This window comes from Pinus tabuliformis, chromosome 6 (genome assembly GCF_031772625.1).
Source record: "Pinus tabuliformis cultivar Carrire ecotype Pingquan chromosome 6, CPIR1, whole genome shotgun sequence".
NCBI classification, from domain to species: Eukaryota; Viridiplantae; Streptophyta; class Pinopsida; order Pinales; family Pinaceae; genus Pinus; species Pinus tabuliformis.
This window is the reverse complement of record NC_142292.1, coordinates 1,711,089,635-1,711,098,688: the sequence shown is the minus strand read 5'-3', so window position 1 is coordinate 1,711,098,688 and position 9,054 is coordinate 1,711,089,635.

Genomic DNA, 9,054 nt, shown 5'->3' with positions numbered 1-9,054 from the left:
TAGTAGCCTATCCCACAGAATACAAATCATAAAAACAACAAGCTTCTGACATGATGATCCAAGAGCAAAAGGGACTCCAAAGCAGCAACAACACCATCATCTTGAACACCAGGTACCTGCACCACAAAAGAATCATCAGAGAACAACAAAAAAGGGAAGAAGAATAACATGCAACCAATACACACAGCAAGCACCTCCGGTCTTCAACCACTGTAGCAAGGTATTAAGCACCACAGGTAAGTATCCCGCTCACTCTCTCATGTGCATAATGTAGTCAAAAGATTTAAAGGTTACGAGTAAGTTGGTTTATAAGCAAAATGTGTCCAGTTAACTTGGCCACCTTCAATCAGTCAACAAAGACAAAATAATTTGTCCTCTCACATGTGGCAGTAGTCAACTCAAAAACAGAAAGGAGAAGGACAAAAGCAGTTAAGGCTACGGAAGCATGAAGTGGGAGTTGATTACGAGGAAGTGGGGAATGATGAGGTGGTAGTGGGGACCAATGGTCCAAAAATGGAAATTGTACCTTGCCTGCCAGCACACCACCTCACCCCAAATGACCATAAGTCGAAATAATTGTTGTCCCCATGCATTCATGCATTCACTTCCTTGAGGCTTGCTCTCACAAGTTTCTCTCATACCTAGGCAACCTACAACAAGGAAGGAACCATGATTTTTTTGCACAGGAATTCCTACAGGATTGCACAAGAAATCCTACAAGATTACACACAAGATTCCTACAGGATACACAGAGACAGTTTACAGGATAGGCTGAGAGGAGTTTCAAATGGGAAAGCAAGGGTGGGGACCACAAAAAACACTATGAAGAGGTAGGCATTGTAATTACATCCCTCTTTCCAAGTAAATTGAACAAAAATCCTCTAGTTTGAGTGAATTTGGAAGCTATGCAAGAGAATTGTCCACAGAGTCATCTTAGTCTTTTACTTCTGCATTTGAAAATTGTATCAACCATCTCATCTCCTCAAACCTCACCAACCAAGATTAGAGGAGGGTTTAATAAGAGGGATCCCACTAACACTGCGAGAATTCAAGAAAACTCTCAAGTACTAGAAATCTTCACAAGGGATAATCGGATAGGGTTTTTCGAAAAATTAAGGGGGTATGATGATGAGGTGGCCCGAGATTTTTCTCTCTCCCTCATTCCACTTAACAGAGTCCATGCCATTGTTGTGATAAGAGGCCTCTCCATAGAGCTCACCCATAAACTCATCATGAGATTTACCACACTTACCCTAGGAGTACCACGGAGGAAGGAAGACAAAGGAGATAGCGAGGTTGCCGAAAGGAAATACTTTTTAGAATGTTAGGTCCCTATACTACTATTGTAAGCCCTTATTGTTATTAGTGCAACCCCGTTATTATATTGTTGTGTCCATGTAGTACCAATATTGTTATTATTGTACCCCATAGAATCCCACTATTGTTATTGTTGTGCCCTTACATTATTATCGTTATGTCGGCTCTGATTATATTATGACCCCTTATACTCCTATATATAGAAAGGAGGTCTTGTCATTTGTATCTGTCAAGAATTATTCATTTGTTTAATGTAAAGAAGATTTACCCCTCGAAGAGCCTAAATTATAAGGCGTTTATCTTTCTTCTCTATCTTTTTGTGAGCTAGTTTCATAACACTTGGTATCACAACTTTGGATTCTAGGGTTTCGCTGCTCCAAAATAGGTCAGTGTGGCATTTTCGCTATAACTGTTTTTCTGCAATGTTTCAAAAGCTACAAACAAAACCCATTTGAGATGAGGTCGCAATGATCCTCAGGTATGAATTTATAATCTTGTCTCACTACATTTTTGGATATATCATCTGAGTAATTTAGGTTTTTTACAAGCTCCAAAATTCCATCTCAAACAGGTGATCATGGAATTTTCACTATAGGTTTGTTTCTACGAAATTTCAGACTTGGAGATTAAAACCCATTTGAGTCGACATCGCGGTGAAGCTCGGGTCCAAATTTCAAATCTTGTTGCACTATATTATCAGAGATATTGTCTAAGACATTTAGGTTTTTGCAGGCTCCTGAATTACATCCCAAATAAGCGTCCTTCATAAAAATCATTATAACGTTTTCTCTGAGCATCAGATTGAAATTTCATAAGGTTTTATAGAAAAAGGATGGACTGTATTTATTTTTATATAATTTTTAGGTCTGAAGGTTGAAACATTGATACGTGGCACTTTGTACAAGTTCACTCTACTGAAAAAGTATATAATGAGGTCATCTTGGGAGATTGGGCATAACCCTTTCTTGGAAAATCCAATTTCGATCCAACTTTTGGTAGTTGAAGGAGGACACAAAGAGATACTATAGGTGAGAATTACAAACCTTGGAGATCTGAACTTTCAAAGATACAACAGATTGAAGATCGAGATCCTAAAAGCAAGAAAAAGAATTACTCGAATCAAGAAAATAGAAACACCTAGTAATCAAAATTTGATGGATGATTTGAGGAATGTGATAGATGCTAAGATAAATAGTTTTATCTATTCCACAGAAGTTGATATTGATGGTATGAAAGAATATTGGAATAAAGGCATGGAAAATTTGAAGAAAGACATGGAAGGTTTGAAGGAAGGTGGGACAAAGTTGCTACAAGAAAGGCCTCCTAACGATGAAAAGGTAGTACATGAAACTCTTGATGAGAAAAAAATTAATGTTGATCATGATTTCATATAATCTAATGTTGGATTGAAGATCCAACATATTCCAAAGATAGATATGAGGAAATTTGATGGTAAGTATCCCATAACATGGACACTACAGATAGATAAATATTTTCATCTACATGAGGTGCAACTGTTACAAAAGGTACATATTGCATCTTTATATTTAGAACTGAATCAAATTTTATGGTTTGAAGTTCTTTGTTCCTATAAACCACTTGTCATGTGGTCAATTTTCATGGAGGAAACATTATGATGATACAAAGAGAAACACCTTCTTTAGCCAAAATATCAAATAAAAGGGTTCAATGGCAGAGCACATTGAGGACTTTCAAAAATTGAATATAAGGGTAAATGATATTCCCGAGAAGGAAAGTATTGATGTCTTCATAGGGACTTTAAAGGACAACATTCAACATGAGGTTCGTCTTTGGGAACCCGATTCATTGGAGAAGGCATTCAGGTTGGCAAGAAAAATTAAAAGCAGAATTATGGAAACAAGGAGTCCCACTACTCACAACTATAAATATGGAAGTGTTTTTGCTCGTAGCCTTCCACAACCCACAAGGTTTACACCACAACAATTGGACGAAAAAAGAGAAAAAGGGCTTTGTTACATTTGTGATAACAAATACAGTAAAGGTCATAAGTGTGTTGAGAAGAAATTATTTTACATAGATTGTGAAGAGGAGGAAGAAAAGGGTCAAGAAACATCAAAAGAAGAGGATATAAACCAGGAACCAATCCCATAGAAAGAAGAAATGAATATGACCATATATTGTAAAGCATTAGCAAGAACTACCACTCCTCAAACTCTCAAGATAGAACGACATATCAAGAAGAAAAAGGTTCAAGAAGTGAAAGATCACATCGAGAAAGAAGAAATGAATCTGACCATACATTGTAATGCTTTGGCCAGAATTACCATTCCTCAAACCATCAAGATAGAAGGACATATCAAGAAGAAAAAGGTAATAGTGTTGATTAATTTGGGCAGTACCCATAATTTCATTCATTGTAAGATAGCCAAGGAATTGAATTGCTTCTTACATCCAGCACTAGGGTGTCAAGTGATGGTTGCAAGTGGAGGAAACATAAATTGCTTTAGAAAGTGACATAATATTAAGCTATCCATGCGAGAATATGTATTGAATAGCCCAATGCTTTCCATTCCAACTGGTGGTGCTTTTGTTGTACTAGAAGTCTAATGGCTACAATCCTTGGGTATAATAGATTTTAATTTTCAAGAACTTTTCATGAAATTTTCTTCAGAAGGAAAGGAAGTTAATTAAGGGGTATCATAGGGAAACCAGGGAAGATAATCAGATCTAATGGAATGACAAAGCTTCTAAATAAAGAAAAAAGAGGCGTAATTGCACAATTATGTTTGTTAGAGGTTCTCACATCGAAATCATCTATTTCTCCAGATCTCCAAAAAGTCTTGGACAATCATTCCAAGGTATTTGAGACTCTCAAAGGAATCCTACCTATTTTTTATCATGATCATGCTATTCATTTAATTCCAGGAAGTGTTCCTCCAAACATCAGGCCTTACAGATATCCATATGCCCAAAGGAGTGAAATTGAATGTATGGTTGCAAAAATGCTAGAGGTTGGTATAATTATCCAACCAAATTCAATAAATGAAGCAAGGGATGAATGGAAGAATGATGAAGAAGGGTGGGATCTCACTCAAAAGTTGTAGAAGATCCCAGTTCAAACAATATTTCTAGAACTTGACAAGGAAGGAAAAATCATATTGGAACTTGAAGCAGTCACAGAACTGAGGAATCGACAGCTATGAAATTGATCAATTTCAGAGTATCTCATAAAGTGGAAGAACTTACCCGCTGAAGATTCCACATGGAAGGACGATAACTTTATATAGAAGCATCCATAACTACTCAAGCATTGAGGACAACACCTTTTGAAGGAGAGGGGCATGTTAGGTCCCTATACTACTATTGTAACCCCTTATTGTTATTAGTAAAACCCGCTTATTATATTGTTGTGTCCATGTAGTACCAATAATGTTATTATTGTAGACGATAGAAGCCCACTATTGCTATTTTTGTGCCCTTACATTATTATTGTTACATTGGCTCTAATTATATTATGACGCCTTAGACTCCTATATATAGAAAGGAGGTCTTGTCATTTGTATCATCCAAGAATTGTTCATTTGTGTAATGTAAAGGAGGTTGCCCCCTCAAAGAGGTAGAATTCTAAGGAGTTTATCTTTCTTATCTATCTTTTTGTGAGCTGGTTTCATAACAAAGAAGGTGAGGAACCTATTAAGGACAAAAATGGAGTAAAGAGAGCAAGTCTTCCATATACCTGGAATGAGGTGAGCTACCAACTTATAAAATACATTTCATGTGAGGGTAGGTATAGTGTGGTCTATGGCTATCATTTTAGGCTTCTTGAAGAATTGATATTTGGAGTAGAAACACCCCCTCAACACAGGCTCAACATACCATACTTCCTACTGCAATTACTGATAGAATCAAACATCAAGTTACAAGAGGGAAATTCCCAACAGTTAGCTCACCATGGTTAATTAGAATCCTTAGAGAATATTCCTTCCAAAACCTCAGAATTCCTATACAATGGTAAGTTTTCAGAGACATGCAGGTAGAAGAAGACATCAAAGCTCTTACATATGATGTTAGTCCTACTATCAGTGAAGAGGAAGAGGAAGAGACTGAGGTAGAGGAAGAAGAAGTGGAGAAGGAGGAAGAAGAAATAGAAGGATATGAAGCTGAGATGGATGAAGAAGAAGATGAAACAGAATAAAATGAGGATGATGAATAAACAAAGGAGGATGTTAAGGAGGAAACGGATAAAAATAATGAGGATCTACAAGAGGAAGAAGAAAGGAAAGACATAGGTGAAGAAAGCAATGGGATAGAGGGGGAAGAAGACAAGGAGGAGTTACCTAGGGTGTCTCCAGAACCCACTAAGAGAGAGGAAGCAACTGCCCTCATTGCTCTTAGCACCTCCATCAAGAAAAAAGGCAAAAGACATAGGCATACCCCTTTATATTTGAAGACAAGGAAAAACACAAGAATAAGGCAAGGGAGACCCCAAACACCAACCAAAATTCCCATTGTGATTGAAGACTCACCTAAACAAAAGCAAAAAATGCCTTCCCCTAAGTCTCCTATCACCTATGTGAGAAGTCCTATGCCTAGATCCACCTCCTCCAAGGGAAAAGCAATCCTAGAGGATACACAGCAGGATCTACAGGAAGCAGAAGCAGTCTTATAGGATACTCTGCAGAACCTACAGGAGACACAAAAATTGGAAAATGAGGTAGGCCAACAGCAAGAAACTAAAGAAGAGGACTCAGAGTCAAAAGAACCTAGCCCCAAACCTAACCTTGACTCTTACTACAGGGTTATTGAAGGAGGTAGGGTCATTCCTCAAAAAAAAAATATTCCACTGTTCTTCAAGCTTGGGAAGGAGAGAGCTAGAACTCACCAATGGATGCAGATCACCAAATCCAAGGGGGTGGAAGACATTGGGCACATGGAGGATAGGCTAAGGGAGATGGAAAAATAGCTAAGTAGCTTGAGAGACAGAGAGGCCATAATGAAAAATCAACTAGAAACAAAAAACTGCATGGTTGAGAGGACACCTACAAGAAAGAGAGAATCAATTGGCGTGTATGGCTAGTCTCTCTTTAGAAGCAACCTATTGTAGGATGCCAACTAAATCCTATGCCCTATAGCTCAAGGAACAATGTCTATAGTTCCAAATCAAGACCCTAGCAAAGATAGGCACCATGCCATTTCAGGACTACAGATAGTTCATTGATCTTTGTGATCATATCACACTAGAAGATAGGGACAAGATGTCTGAGTTTTATTTTCACAACATGGGCTTAACAGAAATGAATGTATGGGAACCTAATGCCAATCTCGGAGATTTACAGTTGATGGCTTTGGCATCATGGATGAACCATGAGGAATCAAGGGGTGCAGAGCTGAAGAAGATATTGGCAAGAGAGAAAACTGAACCTCTTATGATCAGAGCCGAACAATCAGATCCCATGGCCCCGATCAGTACCCATAATTTGATTGCAAATGATCCTCATCTTTCACCTAGATATCTTGCTACCCAAGAGCAAGCAATTTCACATCTTGTGGACATGTTCAGGCTGTTTCGGGATGATAGCATACATTATTGCTTGAGGATATGGAACACATTGCCATACATCTTAAAGAGAAGAGAGTACCACTCTCCTCAAAGATTGAGAGAAGCACTAAACATGACACCCATGTACAAGAAATCTATGAAAAGGCTGAAAGTAAATTGGATTGGCCTGAAACTTAGTCCACCACTACTCTTAGGAATGCTAGAAGGAAGGAAGGAAGAAGAAGAAAATAGGTAGTGGGAGGACATAGAAAGGAAAGTAGGTTTCTATGAACAAGAAGAGGAAACCAGAGCAGAGGCATGGGATGTCAGGGACGCCACTAGAGCTATGAAGGATATAGATATTGATTGAGTTGCTCAATGGATGAGCAACACTTTCAGCAGGGGGGTGAAAATGAGTCTCATCATTGGGTAATTATATGGGCCTTAATTCACCTCCTAGCTTAGTCAAACCAAATTTTCTTACAACTTATTGCATGCTTTTATTATATTTTGTTTATGAGATGAATTAGAGTTGGATATTATGCCTAGTGGACTAATATGCATTGAATGCGGGATTGAAGGAGAAAATCAAGGATTTTTGACAAATAATAAGGTTAAAACTTGAATGGGACAAGGGAGAGGGATAGTAGGAGGTAAATACTCCTCATTTACTTCTCCCCCATTCGAAAATTCCTCCATCCATCACACAAGTTTGGAGTGCAAGCAGCTAAGCCATGAGGATTAGAAGGCAGCCGAGCAAGTGAGAGACAAAGAGCTAGCGTATCTTGAGTTTGGGAGCCAAGCCTCCCTAATTTTAAGGAAGTCACTAGGTACTTCAGTTCTATAAGTAGAGAGGCCTAGAGCCTCATTAGGATTTGAATTTTTGTTGTAAAACTATAAGCTATTTTTGAGCTCCAGACTTGTGAAAGTTTTATTGATGTAATTTTATGTTTTGGTAATAAAAATGAGTTTTGTTTTGAGCCAGCATTGAGTTAACTCAGAGGGCTAAATCTCTTGGGTTAGGGCCCAAACCTAGTAGCCAAGGCTCCTTTTTCTTGTATATGTATCTTTAGGTTAGTCTCATAGCTTCATTGTTAATTTGCTTTTAGATATGTTTTCATTGCAGGTAGTGTAGATTGGATTGGTTGTTTATTAGCTTGCTTCCATTTGTGCCTTACTTTAGTTAAAGGGTAGCAGGGATAAAAGGAGTAACACAAGGTTGTCATTCGGTGTCTTGGCCTCATTTCGTCCCTTTGGGATCATGATTTGATGAAGGGACCCTTGTGCAACCCCAAAAACACAGATTTCTATTTCTTGCATAAGCTTTAGAGTTTACTGTATTTAAGTTAACATTTTATCAGTTTTGAAAAGTAGGATTTCATTGCCATCTCTTCTATCTTCACTCTTTCAGTATATCTCATCCATTCTTTCATTCCTTTAGGCAATTTTCCTCATCCATAATGTAGGCAGTTAGTTCATTAATTCTGCTTTTCTAGCTTATGGGATGCTTCTTGTTTACATAGCTTTTTGGGAATTATACATGTTTTATGTAGAGAAGGTGCTTCAGGAGTAGAAAAAGACTCCATAGCCAAAAACCACCTTGCATTTCATCCACCATAGTCATTCCCTGTTTTCACCATTGCCTTCACTAGTTTTCATCATTTTACATAGAAATTTTTCCAAGAACATTGAGTGAATCCAACCATCCTCTATCTTTGTTGTTGACTTCTGAGTGACCCTAGACCTTTCCTTAGTTCATTTCACCCATATACCACCTTCCCTAAGTCTTCCATCACCTCCAACAGGTTCCATTTTTCTCTCTGCTATATCCTGTATGTTTAGAGGGAACCCTATAGGTTTCTAGTACATCCTGTAGGTTTTCTTGAAATTTCCTATTTTGAGGCCGAATTGAGGGAAAACCTCTAGGAAGTCACAAAAATCCTCCCAAGGGTCTCCCACACCATCAAAACATCTCAACCCTTCCATCCATCCTCAAACATCCTTAATTCACCTGCCACTTCACCAAAAGAAATTAGTTTGCATACTTGATTTTGCATGAAAAGGAAAAAAGACAAAAATAGATTTATTTCAGTCCCTTTACTTGCACATTAGTGATGTTTAATGCTTATTACTTCCATGCTTAGATAGTAGCATTTGGTTCATGTTAATTTAGCATTATTGCAAAGCATAATTTTTTTGGTAGTTAATTAGGAAAT